General features: G+C 38.6%; 1 protein-coding gene across 2 annotated transcripts in view; it reads right to left on the bottom strand.

Annotated features, from left to right (window-relative positions):
* TAFA1 (TAFA chemokine like family member 1) overlaps positions 1-17,346 on the bottom strand; it is a 589,816-nt gene that overhangs the window by 504,796 nt on the left and 67,674 nt on the right. Inside the window, exon 1 of one of the 2 annotated variants that reach the window (XM_082691400.1) lies at positions 384-851. The exons of the other annotated variant lie outside the window; for it this stretch is intronic. The gene's annotated coding sequence lies outside the window, so the exon portion shown is untranslated. Of the gene's footprint in view, positions 1-383; positions 852-17,346 lie in introns of those variants that run through there. 2 annotated transcript variants of the gene reach the window in all.

A 17,346-nucleotide genomic window follows, 5' to 3' on the forward strand; every position in this document is an offset into this window, starting at 1 on the left:
ACTTGTGAATTTCAGTTAAAATGCACTGGAAATTCATCTAAACTTTAAAAAAGCCTACCACAATCAAAACTTAACAGTTTTTCCATGACTCTGCTTTCTCTTGCTCATTTCTTCACCCCCATAGCTTTTAGCACTTAAAAAGATTACTGTGACTTCACATTTGCAGTATTTTCCTTCTTTTTCCTTTTTTATTTAACTTTTTTAAAATTCTCAGCATCGCTTCCAAGGCTCCTGCCTATCAGCTCACTGCTCACTCTCTTGTCTCTATGTTAATAGGTGTTTTCCACCAAATAATGCATCCAGCCTTACATAGTTCTCTAAATATGACTGAATAGGTTACAAATCTGCTTTCTGAATCTTAAGTCCTTAAAGAAGCTTCTTACCTGAAAAATCCAGCCAAGAGCAGAGTACTCTATTAGTGTTCATTGGAAAGCTCTAACACTTTCTAAAATCCATCTGTGCACAATTGGAGGTTGTTTTTTTTTTTTTTTAAAGATCTTCCCAATAATCTTCTTATCAGGATTAAAAAATATGTTTTTCTCTTCCAATGCTATTTCCACTGTAAAGAAGACATCGGGTTCATTCAGACTGTATTGTCAGAAAAGGAACCAAGGTTTGAGGGGTAGAAACCTTGTCATTTTCACCTTTAAATCATCTCCTGGCGTCACCTCTGTCTGATGAGACCTTTGAAGTGATCCTGATGAGAATCAGTTTACAGTTAATGATGGACCATCCCCAGTCCTGTGCAGTCAGGGCAGAGTAAGGCAGCAAAATGTAGGAGCAGGGCTGCTATACGGTGCTGGTGCTGTAAGTAGCAGTAGTCTGTTTCAATACATCCCTCCTCTGTAAAGTATCACATGTCTTAAAGTGACATTACCCTCTGTTACAGCTACAGGGAATTGTAATGCCTGCCCACTAACTCTTCAGCAACTCAAGCAGCACTTTAACACTATATTGTCTGGTATGTTCTGTTAGAGCTTTCACTGATACCATTCATTTGCCAAAAGGGTAAAGAGGGAAGGAAGAACAAAAAAAGCATTTTGCAAAATACTGATAGTGTTAATGGGTGTTCGACTACTAATAGTAAAAGCAAAAGTGCACTATATGGGCCATTTCTTACCCCTTCGTGGCCTTTGAACCAGTATGTGAGCCAAAAATATTGTTAGGTTTATACAAATTTAAGTCTGTCAATTGTTTTGGCAGCTAAATTTGGGAATATGGCATACTTGGAATATAATATAGATGCTTACATGCATAAGCCCAATAAAAATCTTCTGAGATTTTTGAACATGTTTAATAAATAGAAACATGTCATTTTCAGCACCAGACACTGGGTTTTGACAAAGAAATATGCTCAAAGCGTTTTTTAAAAAATCTCCCTCACCCTCAATAACATGCTGGGGTAGGGAGAGGAAACACTCAGAAACCGAACATTTTGTTTCTAGTACTATGGTTCGGACACTCTCTTCTCCGGAAATAGTGTGATTGTATCTCAACATTAACAATGCACATAAGGTGACCTACTTTTCACTTATAGACTGCATGAGCACTGATTCTCAGAAACACTCATTCAGTTATTTCATGAATTGCTTATAAAGTACCTACTATGTGTCAGATGCTTGAAGACAAGGCAGAGAATAAGATCAGTGTGATCGCCAATGTCATAGGCTAAGTCTTTCACATTTTTTTTTTCAAAATCAAGATGATTCTCATGATTTTCCCTCCTCACAAACCTTTTGAAATGCCTCAGAGTATCTCTGCCTTACACAGGTGTTATAAAGAAGGGTCAAAGGGGCACCTGGGTTTCTCAGTGGGTGGAGCCTCTGGCTCTTGGTATAGGCTCAGGTCATGATCTCATGGGTGGTGGGATCGAGGCCGACATCACACTCCACACTCAGAGGGGAGTGTGCTTCAAAATTCTCTCCCTCTGCCCCTCCTCACCTCAAATAAATAAATCTTAAAAAAAAAAAAAAAAAAGATAAAGAACGGTTGATGCCACCATGCGACTTGGGAAACCATCACCTTTGCTCATGTTACACAGAGTGTAAGAATGACAGCCCCTGCAGATGTATGGGTCCTTCCGACGGGTCTTTCCCACTATGTAATGTACATGTAACAACACCAAAGTAGCCACCACCTGGGTGGCTCAGTGGGGACCTCTGCCTTCGGCTCAGGTCATGGGATGAAGCCCCACTTCGGGCTCTCTGCTCGGCGGGGAGCCTGCTTCCTCCTCTCTCCGCCTGCCTCTCTGCCTACTTGTGATCTCTCTCTGTCAAATAAATAAATAGATGTCTTTAAAAAAAATCAAAGTAACAGTAGTGCATGTGTCATTTTTGTGGTTCATTATTGTTGTGTTGGTGATACATATGGAAATTGTATACCGATGGTGCAGTATGAAGGCACAAATAACAGCAGTGTGGCACCTAATGCTTATTAAACCTTTCCTATGAGTAGTACTACTCTATAGTATGTTGGTTATAAGGTATAATTTAATCCTTTTTACTCACCCCATAAGGTAAATATTATTATTATTATCTCCATTTCATGGATAAGGTGTGTTCCCAGGGGGAACAGGGAGATTAAGAAACCTGCATAGGGTAATATAGCTTGTAAGTGATAGAGCTGGTTTCAAACTCCAGTGATCTAGTGCAAAAGCCCATGTCTTAGACACTCAAAGAAAATACTTCATAGTTGGGCTGACTGGCTGGTTCAGTTGGTTAAGCATCTGCCTTTGGCTCAGGTCATGATCCCAGCATACTGGGACTGAGCCCTGCATCAGGTTTCCTGGTCACCAGGAGTCTGCTTCTCCTTCTCCTTCTGCCCATCCTCCCCTGCTCATGCTCTCTCTCTCTCTCTCTCTCTCACACACACACACACACACACACACACACTCTCCCTCTCTATTATAGAAATAAATAAAATCTTAAAAATGTCAGGGTTGAAACAACCCCCCAAAATTAACCATTACTTTTTCTCATTTCTTTACCATTAAGATAGTTTCAAAAAAGTATTATTTATCCATTTAACAGGTATATATTGAGTACATTCTTGACTAGAAATATAGAAGTGTGGAAAATAGTCTGCTCCATGAATTTGTTTTTTTTTAATTTTTTTTTATTTTGTTTTTGCTATGCTAATGCATTCAAGTTAAAAGGAAGTTAGTAGTAAGGGCTACCATTTTGAAAAACTAATCATTATGTTCCTCCCTTCTAGGGATTAAATTAAAGCTAAACATAGTTACTACAAATTCATTCAATTTAATAAACTTGAAATACTAAAGGATTATGTTCAAGGCACTCAGATAAGCATTGTTAATTTTTTTAAAAAGACTGAAATAAAGACTTTCTATATATGCATGAATGGAACAAGACTATCAATGTAGTTTTATGTTTTTCTTCCAAATACCTTGTAGTCCATTGTATTGCAGCCAATGGCCATTTGTCCTAAATGATATGAACTTCAACAAATACTGGAATTTAAGGCGATTTGGTCTATTCTTCCAACTATTTTGTAAGAGCAAACTACCTGATCACATCTTTCTTTTTTTCTTTCTTTCTTTTTTAAGATTTTATTTATTTATTTGACAGAGAGAGATCACAAGTAGAGAGGCAGGCAGAGAGAGAGAGAGGGAAGCAGGATCCCCGACGAGCAGAGAATCCGATGCGGGGCTCGATACCAGGATCCCAGGATCATGACCCGAGATGAAGGCAGAGGCTTCAACCCACTGAGCCACCCAGGTGCCCCTGATCACATCTTTCAAAAAATTGGCCTCTCCACCATCTGGCCATAGTAGGATTGTGTCTCCTGATTCCATTATGGCTGAGTGGGCCATAAAGTTCTGACCAATGAAGTATCAGCAGAATTGATGGTGTCTTTTTGAGGCTGCAACATTTAATTGCTGAGCCAACCCCCTCTTTTGCCCCAAGAATAGAGATTAGTCACACTATCAGCCTGGATCCTTGAGTGATCACATAGAGCCCAGGCCCTCCCTTATTCCTACTTTGTTCTTCAAAAAACTAAGATTTGGGAGCTATTTTGTTATTGCAGCACAACCTAGTCTACTCTGACTGATGAGGATTTTAACTTGTACTATCTATGTATTAATTGAATTTTTATGTTCTGCCTTAAGCTCTGAGGAGCCAGCAGTATGCACATCAAACCAAGCTGCTGAAATCCCTCAGGACATTGGTCATCCATGAGTTATAGACTGATCACTCATGTGGCCTATGGTTATGTCCTGCTCACGCAGGCACGATATTTCAAAAGGTGAAGGACTACAGCACTGTAGCCCATCCAGTTTCATTAATTCAAGATAGCTACACAGTTAGGTGTTCAAACCATACATTAAGCCAAACTCCTAAAGGTACACACTTCAAACAGTATCTGTGTGTATGCCCATGTGTTTATGTGAGAAAGTGAAATGGCTATTTATTAGAACTCTGCTCCATGGAGAAACCCACATTCATTCCTACCAAAAGCCCAATTAAAAATAACTAGGGGTAAAAGCCAAAACACTCATAATGCTTAAATAGCCAAGAATATTCAGCAAGTCATTGCCCCATGGAGAAACCCACATTCTTTCTTACCAAAAGCCCAATGAAAATAACTAGGGGTAAAAGCCAAAACACTCATAATGCTTAAATAGCCAAGAATATTCCACAAATCATCCTGCATAATAACAAGTGAGATAGAGAGATAGAGGATGTAACAAGGAGAAAACTAGGAGGGAGAAAAAATGGTGGGGGACAGAGAGACAGAGATAGAAATACATTAGAGGCTCAGGAAGAGAAGGACCAAGAACAAATGTTCAAAGGTGATTTCTATATCCTATAGAGTGTTTCCTGCCTCTCCAAGTGATCATTAAAGTCTTTAAAAAAAAAAAGAAAGAAAGAAATCACATATACTTTGTATTATTAAGTTACATGGGAAACCCATTGAAGGGGCCAACTCCCCCATCCAGGTGTCAGGTACCACAAGAAAATCCCTCATGTTCCTGACTACCACACTTCTCATTTCTTGGTATTAGAAATAAAAGCTATTTGAGGCACCTGGATAGGTCAATTGGTTAAGTGTCTAACTTCAGTTTAGGTCATAATCTGAGTCCTGGGACTGAGCCCCATGGCACTCTCTGTGCTCAGCAGGGAGTCTCCTTCTCCCTTTCCCTCTGTCCCTCCCCCTACTCATGCTCTCTCTCTCTCTCTTTTTATCTCTCAAATCTTTTTTTAAACAAAGAAATAAAAGCCATCTTATTTCAGCTTAAGACCAGTCCATTTAATAATAATTTTGCTAATTTTAATTCACAAATATGCAGAAAAAAAAATTCAAGACACGCAACATTTTATGTCTATGCATATTTCTAAATTGAAAAACAACTAAAGGAATCTAAATAAATTACATCTGGACAAAGAAACATGCCAAGTTTCAATCCAATGCAAATTAAAGTGGCTTACATGTACACCATTTAAATCGTATTTCTTGAAATTAAACATTTTGGTTGTGATTTCCAAACCCTGATGTTTTTTCTTATTTCATTTCCATTGTCTAATGAAAATGGAAGCATGGATGAAAGGATCATTGTCACATCACCTTCCATCTAATCTATATGCCTCTAGTAGCACTAAAGCCCAGTTTCTTTTCTTCTTTCTTTCTTTCTTTTTTTTTTAAATGGTCACTGGGGCTACCTATCAGTTGGCTGACAACCTCTGCTTTAAATCATGTTATGTTCATAAGAAGGTAATATACCTTTTCCCTTGGCTAAGTAATAATGTTACCCTATCTTTTTCCCATTTGTGTATGTAAATCATTGGTGTTATTTTGCTATTTTTCCCTACGACTCACCAAATTTTCCATTCTACCAAGCAGTCCTATGTGCCCTATACCAGATACATAGCAATATGCCTAGCTTGTCAGTCTTACCTTTGGGGCCTAAATGATTTGTATATACTTGCCTTATTTCTCTATTCTGTACCTCCATTGCTTCAAAATATATTTAAGCTAAAAAGAAAAAAAGCATGATGAAGAGGAAGCAAATGAAGCACAGTAAGAGAACAGGAGTTATAATAATATATTAATGATGACTGAGGGTATATATAATATATAATTTATAATAAAAATATTATGATTAATAGTATATAATAATGATGATGGTGCTACTGTATTAATTCCTATTTTGGAGGTGCTCTTGCTATGTATCAATCCCTGGCTGAGCCTTTACATTCAGTGCAAAAGTGCTGGGGAACCTGGATGGCTCAGTCCTTAAGCCTCTGCTTTCTGCTCAGGTCATGATCCCAGGGTCCTGGGATCAAGCCCAGATGCCTGCTCAGCCAGAGGCCTGCTTCTCTCTCTCCCACACACCCTGCTTGTGTTTCCTCTCTCGCAGTGTCTCTCTCTGTCAAATAAATAAAATATTTTTAAGAAAAATACTTACAAAAGTGCTAATAGATCTATATTTTCATGATCTCTGCTTTTAGGGTAGAAACTCAAATTTCAGAGAAGTAAAGTATTTGAACTGAGGTCACACCTCTCATAAGGTGGAAGGATTATGATTCAGACTTATCTGTGATACCCAGAACCTAAATTCTAATCAAGCAAATATAAGGAAGTGATATTAGCAAGAAACAAATCAATCAAAAGATAAAGATAAAACATATTGTTTCTTGCTAAGATTGCAAGTAAACAAAGATGAACCTGATGTCAAGTTTGAATATGAAATGCAAATCATCCAATGATATAGAGGGGACACTATTTTGACTCTAAGCTTTCTTTTACTTTCTAGTGAAGTTAAGAAGAGAAAAATTATTTCTTAAAAATCCATAGCATTCTCAAGGTGAAAAACAAAACAAAAGCAAAGAAAAAAGCTAAGTTCTCTTCAAGAGAGAATAAGAATCATTAATAGTAACAGAGCATGAACAGAGGCTAAATCATTTTTTTGTAAAACTAGTGATATGTAGTTCTATATTTGGATCTGGGTACATAAAGTAGAATTTTCAGGATCTGCAAGAAAATTTTCTCAGCCTGGAAGGAAAGATAACCTTCATGTCGGAGTCTCATTTTTCACCTCTAGCAGCCTATCTCTACAATTACTTTATCAATTATAATTCCTCATTGCTTATCTTGTCTGTCTTCCAGGCAGAAGAGGAAGAAAGAATAAGGTCATTGCTTTTGTTCTTCCACTTCTCATGTCTTTATTCTTCTTTTAGAACACAGAGAAAGTTGAAGCAACAGCTTCACTTTCTTCTCTGTAATCAAAGTAATAAATAAACTGTTGTGTTAGAGACCAAGTGGTCTCTTTATTACAGGAAAATGAACATATATTATAAGCACGTGAAGGCCATGAAAATGACTGCTTTGATGATAATTATAAAAACAGTAACATGATGTCTATGGTTCCGAAAACACATCCAAAGTTGTATTCATCATCACTAATCCCAATATTTCAAGCCAGAAATGAAGAAGGTCTTTCTCCTTTCCCTCTCTATGAACTCCCACATCCTGTCACTCCTATTAATTTGACTTTCTATCTGTGCCTGAAATATACCCATTCTCTCCCTCTTCATTCAAACACCTTGTTGAGGCTACCATCATCTTTCATCTGAACTACGATATATTTTCCTAACTAGTCCACTTGCCGTCAAATGTGCACCTCTCACCCATCGGTCCCCACTCTGCAGCAAGAGGGAATATGTCTGAGGTGCATGTTGATCATGCCATTCCTGTATTTAAAAAACTTTTAGTGGCTTTCCATTGAGCTTAAATAAAGCACAAATTCATGACCATGGTTAAGAGGACTCTGCATCAGCGGGTCCCTGTCTGCTTCTCTGGCCTCTCTTTTATAACACTCTCACTCTTGACTCCTACTACAGTCCTCTCTTGGGTCTTTGAATGGGACAGGGAAACTTTTTCCAGGTAGTCTCTGGCCCCAAAAGAGATCAAGTTCTCCTGGTATATGCTCCTGTAGCCCTTATGATGTCATCTCTATAGCCTTCCCCACCATTGTAAATAACTATTTCTGGAATTACTTGCTTGATATCTCTTTATCTCCTTACTTGAGTCATAAGAGCAAGGAAAACCAGTATCTTATTTACTAATGTATCTTCAGAATTGAGCATATATATGGTAGCTGGCATACACTCAAATGTTTGCATAAATAAATGAATAATAACAAATCAATCAAAAGTAAAGTATGAGTTCACTATCAAGATGCCATGCAAAATGAACTTTTCTCTAGAAATAAGTAGATGGTGTGCCCTCCCCACTACAATTTGCTAGTTCTTTTGGTAGCCAATAACATGCTTTTGTAAAGTGGTGACATATTCCTGATGACTGATTTGTTCTATCAGTCAACTACTATGAACTAAGTCAAAGAAATTGGCACATACGTTATTTAAACCCATACATATCTGCCTTCTAAATTTGTGTTGGACTTTTTTTTTTCTCTCTCTCTAGAAGAAATGAAACTGTCCTGAATTTTCAGCCCTGGTTTTCAGTACTTGATATCCGTCTGAATACCATCTGATGATAGAGCTCACAGCTGATCCCTGAAGAATAAAGAAAAGTCTACAAATGTTAAAAATCAAAAGAAAGCACTTAGAATTTCATTATATTGAACCTCCACCAAAACCTCCTAGTACAACCTCTCTGCTCTAGAGGAAATTAAAAAACTTAAGAAAGAGAATAAGTTTACCCAAGGGAATATGGTGAGTTTAGTGGCCTGGGTGATATCAGAACACAAGTCTCCTCATTTAATGGCTCTCTGTCTCTCTCTCTCTCAGTCAGCACTATCCAGGAGCACTTTCTGTAATGCTGGAAATGTTCTATGCCTGTGCTGGCCAAGATGGTAGCCACTACCCACATGTAGCTATTAAGTACTTGAAATGTGGCCAGTACAACCGAGGCAATGAATTTTTAATTTAATTTAATTTTAATTAATTTCAATTTAAGTAGACACATATGGTTTGTAGATACTGTATTGGATAGCACGGTTCGAAAATATGCCAGCTAGGTTAAGAAAAATAAAACCAGCGATAGCAAATAATTTTCAGTAAGCTGGAAGAAAGTTGAAAATGAGCTAGGTTCTTGAAGGCTTAGTGGAGTTTCTGAATCAAACCTGTGGTGTTTGGGAGGTGAGCCCTACCTGCAAACTCTTAACCTTTAAGAAATCATACATCTTCTTTATTATATACTCTAATTTGAATTGTTTTTGTTGTTATTTTCTCTTAATGGAAACCGAGAATATTCTACCTCCTTTGTTCTATCCTTGTCCTGGAAGGTTACTATCAGGTAATCTTTCTTCCAGTTTACTGAAAATTATTTGATAATAACCCTAACCCTACCTGTTTAAAAGAAAAGAAAAAAAAAAAAAAAAGAATCCAACCTGTACCAATGGTTAACCTCAACCAACAGACAAACATAAATCCTCTTTGCCTAGTGTGGGCTTAAATCCCATTAAGTTTTCTTGACACCCTAAGTTTAAATATAATTTGTCTTCGAGTAAATTTCTTTACTGGTCTTTGTCTTATGTCATTATAGTTGATTATCTCTTTTTTTTTTTTTTTCTGGTTTGAGATTTAATTAAGGGGGAAAGATAATTTCCAGAAATAGGAAAAAAAAAAAGTAGAGAAAAAAAGAAGTGTGTATGTGTGTGAATTTATACATATACACATAAAAATAATCTGTATCTCCTTGGGCCTCCCTCCTTTTACTTCTTTATTTTTTGACTTTGTCAGTAACACAGTACAACAGAAAAGCTAAGAGAACAGACTCTGGATTTTATCCACACCACTTACTGTTAGATCCTATGCAAATAAGTTCCCCTAAATTGCTCATTGATACCTAATTCAAAAGATTATTATAAGGTTGTGTACCACAGTGCCTGACATTCTAAGTCTCTATAAACTTTTAAAATTTACTTTGATTTATATGTGTCACTAAGATTTCACTCTAAATTTTTTTTTAAGATTTTATTTATTTATTTGACAGACAGAGATCACAAGTAGGCAGAGAGGCAGACACAGAGAGAGGGAGAAACAGGTTCACTGCTGAGCAGAGAGCCCAATGTGAGGCTCTGTCCCAGGACCCTGAGATCATGACCTGAGTTGAAGGCAGAGGCTTAACCACTGAGCCATCAGGAGCCCCAGCTCTAAACTTTTTTTAAAGATTTTTATTTAAAGGGGAGAGAGCATGAGTGGGAGTCGGGGGAGGGGCAAAGGGAAAGGGAAAGAGAATCTCAAGCGGACTCCACAGCCAGTGCTGTGGTGGTGCCCGACTCTGGGCTCAATCTCCACCCACTGAGATCGTGACCTGAGCTGAAATCAAGAGTCAGACGCATAACCGACTGAGCCCCCCAGGTGTGCCTAGCTCTAAATTTTAAGATGTTTCTCTGTGCTTTTGTAGATTCACCATTTTCTGGGTGCAACATTCTGCTCCTCCTTCCATTTCTACCTGCCTTCCCCTCTACCTCTTCCACCTCCTAAATCAACCCACTTTTTTAGGTTCTGTTTTGGTCTTTCATTCTCCATGGAGGATCTCTTGGCTTCTCAAGTCTAGACTGGAGAGGACCCCTCTGCCATCCCATAAGGTTCAATGTCAACTGCATTTGCTCCCAGCATCTACTGCTCTGTACAATAATTGTCCGTTCCCTTGTCTCTCCACTAGACGATCTTTCATCTCTGTATTTAAGTAAAGCATGATGCCCTTCTCTTCAGCAAACACACTATGCCTTCTTGGTTCCCAGCTATTGCATGTCTCGTTCCATCTTTGCGTAACATTGGATTCTTTGCCCAAATGGCTCTTTTTAATCCCTCTGGCCTTTCCCAGTCCTCATCATTTTGTTTGAAAATATACAACAGCTTTCCAATGCACAGGATATAATGTCTGATTTTGTTGTGAAGCCATAGGCTGTATGCCCAGCATAACCAGTTTATACCCATATTTCCAACCTAAATATCATTCTAGTCCTTCCTACCTACTGCTACCCTCACCATACTCCAGTCCCTCTGGTATTCTCTCAGTAATACATTCAGGTATTCCTTTATCCAGCAAATATCCATTCAATGAACAGGGCAAAGAACAGAACTCAAGAAGTGGTGAAAAAGATAATCCTTACACCATCAGCTCCAAATAACTTTCCAGATGCAGGGCCTCTGTATGTGCCATAAGCTCCTGCTTTATTTATGACTGTTCACTCATCATCTGGCAAGGTACCTGGCACATAGTAGGTGTTCAATCAATATTTATAGAATAGATGAGTAAATGAAAGTGAGAGTGAATGAATAAACATAGCCATTTCTCATTTATTCATGTTTTAGGTGTTCTATGAATTTGCAGCAATATTCTGAGCAAGCGGTTGGCAGTGGGCTGAGAAGGGAGGAGGCAGGGAAGAATTTCAGATGATGTGTCTGTGTGTGTATGGGTGTTTGTGTGGGAATCTGAGTCTGAGAATGCCTAAATGTGCATCACCAACCACATCCCAGTGCCAGAGAGAAAGGCTTTTTGCACTGCTTCTTGTTTTCTCTCATCCACCCCTTTGTCCCTTTCTCCCAACACCCCATATTGACAGCAGGCCATCCCCACTCTTGGTTTCCACCCTCACATTCAGGTTTTTTTCATACTGTAATGGGGACCATGTGGTATCTCTGGGAGTCCCAGCTTAGACAGGAGAATCTAGCAGTTACTAGTTTAGAGTAGGAGAGAAGGGAATTAGAAAAAGGAGTTCAAGGGAAACTTAAATGTGACTCCTGGGGGGTAGAATGTATTTGATCATGCCCCCACTTAGTACCCCAAACCAGAGGTTCTAGTCTTGACTGTGAACTACAATAAACTGGGAATTTTATAAAAATTCTCAATGTCCAGACCTCCACCCCAAATCAATCACACCAGGACTGCTGGAGTCGGGACCTAGGCGACAGTATTTTTCAAAGCTCCCCAAGTGATTCCCACTTGCAGCCAGCTTTGAAAACGACTGTACTAAAGCAAAACTTACTGCAGTGGACTTCTGGTCACTATAGTGACCAGAACTGTTAATTAGTTGCCAACTATGAGGCATGTTCACTGTGTTTAATCTGTTTAAGGTTAGCACAATGCATGCCTCTTTATTGAATGCTTACTAAGTGCTTGATATGATCATAATGATCATGTAAACTTCTATTATTAATTTGTTTTTTTCCCTAGTTCTTATTTTACTGTATAGATTATGTGAATTAAGTTTTCTAAGCAAGAAACAGCTGGTGAACTTCATGGTTGCCTCCCTTACACACATCACCTGTTCTTGATTTTCAGGCACACAATCCCTTTATTGGGCTGACAGCTGGTTTGAGGAATCTCTCCCATGGTTCAGGGCAGCCCCACTCCCTGGCCATCGTCAGGCAAGTTGTGCCAATGATAGGTGAGGGGAAATTTGTAAAGACATTTCTGCATTCCTCCAAGACAGATTCAGGAAAGGATTTTCTCTTTTTGTCCACACCTGAACAACAAAGCAGGTCACTGACTCAAAGTCATTAACAGGCACTAGAGATCCTAAAGGGATGCCAGCCTTAGATCAGGATCAGACCAGGGAAAGCCAAGTGTGCAAGTGATAGAAATGTCCGTCTCTTAACCAAACCATCCTTAAAGTCCACACAACCCATCCTAAACTCATCCTGTGATCGTTTCAGGCATTTTGAGTAGGGCTTCCCATTACTTGGAACCCAAAGGATCCTCATTGACAGAGCATTACTAGAAAGCCTACAACAGTGGAAACATTAAACCGAAAATATCCCAAAGATTATTTAATCCAAACTCATATTTCAAAAATAAGAAGATTAAGACCCAAAGCACTGAAATGACTTGTGCAAGGTGACACATCCTACCTTGTCTTATGTCACCTAGAACTGGATCTCAGTCACCAGTGTCCTCACTGCCAACCAGTTGTTCATTCTACTGAACTTCAAAGTTATCTTCATTGTGAACATTTGTTTTAATTCTCCAGTGTTGCTAAATTAGCTGTGATGACCCTAATTTTTAAAATGTCATTAAATTTCCTTGGAAGGAGCTCTCTCTAGAAATAGATATTCTCAGCACTCTCTTAAAAGACCTACTCAAAGCCTGCAGCTACCATCTAATTTTTAAATGCAGACGTCATAAAAGAATATGTAAAACTGTTGAAAATATGTATCACACAACCCACCCCCAACCAAAAAAATATTTAAAAGTTCTATCCAGCTAGGCTGCTTCAGTAAATTATGTTGCTGAATATATAAAATACTTGAATCTAAATTTAAAAATGCTCCCCCTCCCCTTGATTAACCAGATTGTCCCCTCCCCTATATATAGGAACACTATGTGCCTGAGCCCACTTGCCATCTGTCACCACATTTTCTAAACTTCTCTTCCACCCCCTCCTCTTACACAATCTTATCACATAAAAATATTAGATTTCAGGGATTTGTATAATTTCATTAAATTTTCTGAGCCAAGTAAAAATAGAAGAAGTACTGGTGTATCAAACTGACTCAGTTTTTGAGTGCCCAACATGTATCTGTGATAGCCAGTAATGTCTCTTAGGAAGAATTTATGTGGCCAGGAATAATAAGGTTTTTTTTCCCCCCTAATTATGACATCTCATATTAGGAATTTACAGATGTTCCCCTTGTTACAGAGAGGAATTTGGAGAGCTTCCAGAGAATCCTGACTCATATACCACCCTATTGCTTTGTTTATTACCTTTTACAAAGTTTTGTGAGTTTTCTCTGATTAGAAAAACACTTATAAGCCACTTGGGTATTGTTCCTATTACTGATTTCCCATATCCTGCTGCCCACAGTTTGAGAAATGATTTTTAACCATCTAAATGCAAGGTACCTCTACTCACCCAAGTGCTTATGACAGAAACTTTAGAGCCTTCCTTGGTTGCTCTCTTTCCTGCTTCTCATATACAAGCCTTCAGAAACCCCAACCAATGTTTTTATTTCCAGACCAAATACCAGGTCTTTGAGGAATAACCATGGAGACTGGCTAGAAAGTAACAAGGGTACTACACAATGAGGAACTGTAAGGGATGGCCCTCTGACCTTGGTTCTTTCCTGCTTCTTTGCATATGCAGGAGAAAAGAGGCTTGTAAGGAGCCTCCTGTTGCATCTACCAAGCACCTTCTTTCTCCCATCCCTAACCCTGGTGATACTGAAAGCCTCATCCATCACAGTGCTCCAACCCTTCTCTGATCACAGGGATAGTTAGATGACTCAGGCCTGCTCAGTCAGGAATTCCCATCCCCTGACAACAGAGCTTGGTCTGATTGTGAAAGTATTAACCAAGAAGAACGCTAGGGAGAAAGAGATTTACTTCCCATATGACATAGACTTGTGGCTACTGGTGGCCATTTCTGTCTGCAATGAGCTAAAAATCTGCCTGTGGCAGTAAGGAGTACAGGCCCATCCAGATGAGAAAAAGACAAATGAAGAATGAGAGATGGAAAAGCAGAACGAGGGAGGAGAATAAGAATAGTCTAAATCAGGAGTCAGCAAACTGAAGTCTGTCTCCTGTTTTCATAAATTTAGTTTGATTACAACACCAGTACATCCATTTTTTTAAATGTATTATCTATAGTTGTTTTTGGTTACTATGTCAGAGTGTGGTCAGAGCCTGAACAAGGACACATAAAATATCTTGTCCTTTTCAAAGATTTCATAATTTACTGAATGGCAGAAATGCAAATACATATTTATAGCACAGTAAGATAATGAGAAAAATCAAAATACAGAATTAAAAAAAAACACACAGAATCTAACAAAATAACAATGGTAACAGGATAATAATGTTACTGATGAAGGCAGTTATCATTTTATATATACTGTCACTCATCCTCCAAACAATCTTGCAAAGTGAATATGTCAGTCAGGATAGGATAAGTTCTGCAGCAGTGATAAGCAAGCCCAACACTTCATGCCACATATCCACATTGGATCAGTAGAAGGCCCTGCTTATTGTTGATAGGCAAGGCCACAGATGTTAAAGGCTCCTTTTCAACGTATTTCTATATTTGATTCACTGAAGAAGGGGACCACAGTAATTTACACACTGCCTCTAAAAACTTCTGTTCACAAGTGAAGCACATCACTGCTACTCAGATTTTATTAGCCAACACAAGCCATTTAATTATGCCTAAACTGAAAAACAAAAGTGGTGGAATGTGTTCAGAAGATCTGGAAATATTTAGAGAATGCTTGGGAACATTTACCCAGATAGGGGTTCTTAGTCTTCACATTTCCAACGAGGAAATACAGTAAGAGAAGTTAGGAGACATCCTCAAAGCCACAGCTAACAAGTAGTAGTGTTTGAATTGAACCTGAGTCAGTATGACTCTAAATTCCAAGCTCTTTTATGTTGCACCTTGTCAATATCTTTTCTCACCAGCTTCATGCTGGAAAATATTAAAGCTTACCAATGAAAGGAATGGTGGGTTGAATGATGGAGGACCAAGAGAGAGTTGCAGACCCGATGAGCTTGTAAATAACAAGCGCTTTAACCTTTTTGATAAGGACATTTACGATATACAACCAGTGTTTAAGTAAGATATGGATGGTAGTTTTGATTAGAGAATTAGACTTGGGGTGGAATGGCTAAGGGGAGGGAAGGACAGTAGAGAAGCAGGAATGAGAAAGTACAATTTTAAAAACTAAAGGATCAAGGGGAAAAGAGAGAGAATGAAAGAGGGAGAGAGAGCAAGAAATGAGAGCTGTAAGGGATATTTTAGACAGAGACTGTTCCTGTTCTTCAGTACCTTAAGTATAATTCTTTCCTAAAAGGTTCAGGTTCAAATATTTATGAGACAGAGTTACTATTCCTTTTAGAGGCTTGTCAAGTGTAAAAGAGGAGGAAAAATCTGTTTTTGAAGGGAGTTTACAGTATACTTAAAGTTTATTTTAAAAATAAATAGGACTTGATAGATAGGGCAATAAACAACAGGCCCCACCAGTAACCTGCCAGGAGCACTAACAGGAAGCATCTGTAAGCTGCCAAGAGCCAGAAATAAGAATGAACAGTTCTTACTGTCAGAGAGTCACAGGAACATTCACAAACAAAGAGAGTATTTGGGGTGCAGCCTTTCGAAGCCAAGTTACTCTATCATGAGCACACTCACAGTTTATGTAAAAAACACCCACACAGGTGAAGTCACATCTGAGTCAGATGTTGCTGCCTTCCTTTGCCATAATTCCAGGTTTTGTTTCAGATTGAAATTGTTATGTGGCATTCGAAAATATGTAGAGACCTTTAGAAAAATTTAATCTTGTAGGGATAGTATACTTTGCATGACCTCAATAATCAGGAACACGAGACCCAAAAGGTGTTTATGTGTTTCCCTCAAATTTTATTTTCAAAATTATTTATAGTTATTAAATGTATACATGTGTGACTCACTAATTTTGTGTCTCTGCTATGCTGGGCAGGATTGCAGAACCTGGGAATGCAGATGTGTGGAAGAGAACTATCTTTCTCTTTACGGAAACTTCTATTTCATTGGAGGAGAAAAACAAGAAAACGAATCAATGAGGTGATTAAAGACTGGGGTAAGTGAAGTAAAGCTATAAAAATAATGATGCACCAGAAACCCTGGGGGGATGAAGAGTGGGACTGACGTTAGACAGCTGTCAGGTAGACAGACCATTGTGGTGAGGACCTTTGAGGTAGGACTGTAAAGGTAATAAGCAAACCATGTGATGACATGGTATGATATATATTTAGGCCTGTTTAAATTAATAAAGTCTTTCTTTCTGGAGAGAAAAATATAATAGATCTGGGTTATAAAGCTCATTGAATGAGGACTCAAGAGGTCTGAGTTTCTTTTCTGCCATTTAATAGCTGTGTGCCCTTCAGCTATTATGAGTCCGGATTTCTTCATCTGTGAAATGGGTGGGTAGGGTCAGAGAATCTGTAAGGTCTCTCTGGGCACTGAAAGTTTATACTACTTCCTCTTCTGTTCCTACTGTATGTGCGTGTGTATAAGCACGGGCGTGCGTGCACACACACACACACACACACACAGGATGTGTGTATTAAGTCTCTTATTTTTTAATTACTGTAAGGAACAGATTCAGGAAAAATAAAAAATGCTTACTCAGTATAATTCCAATATAAATGAAAAACACCATGCCCACATTTAGCTTCTACAAAAAAACTCTACCTTAGCCGATATACCACATTAGTCTATTCCATAAAGGTCCCTGGGAACAAATGTAACTACCTTGTCTTAGAAGATATACCCACACTCCTCCCACACTACCTGTCACCAACCATAGCGTCTGATAGTCCAACAGCAATGACTCTTCTTCCATACCCTCCTCCCGCCCCAGTGTGCCCCAATCCAGCTGCATC

Source organism: Mustela nivalis (genome assembly GCF_964662115.1).
Source record: "Mustela nivalis genome assembly, chromosome: 1".
NCBI classification, from domain to species: Eukaryota; Metazoa; Chordata; class Mammalia; order Carnivora; family Mustelidae; genus Mustela; species Mustela nivalis.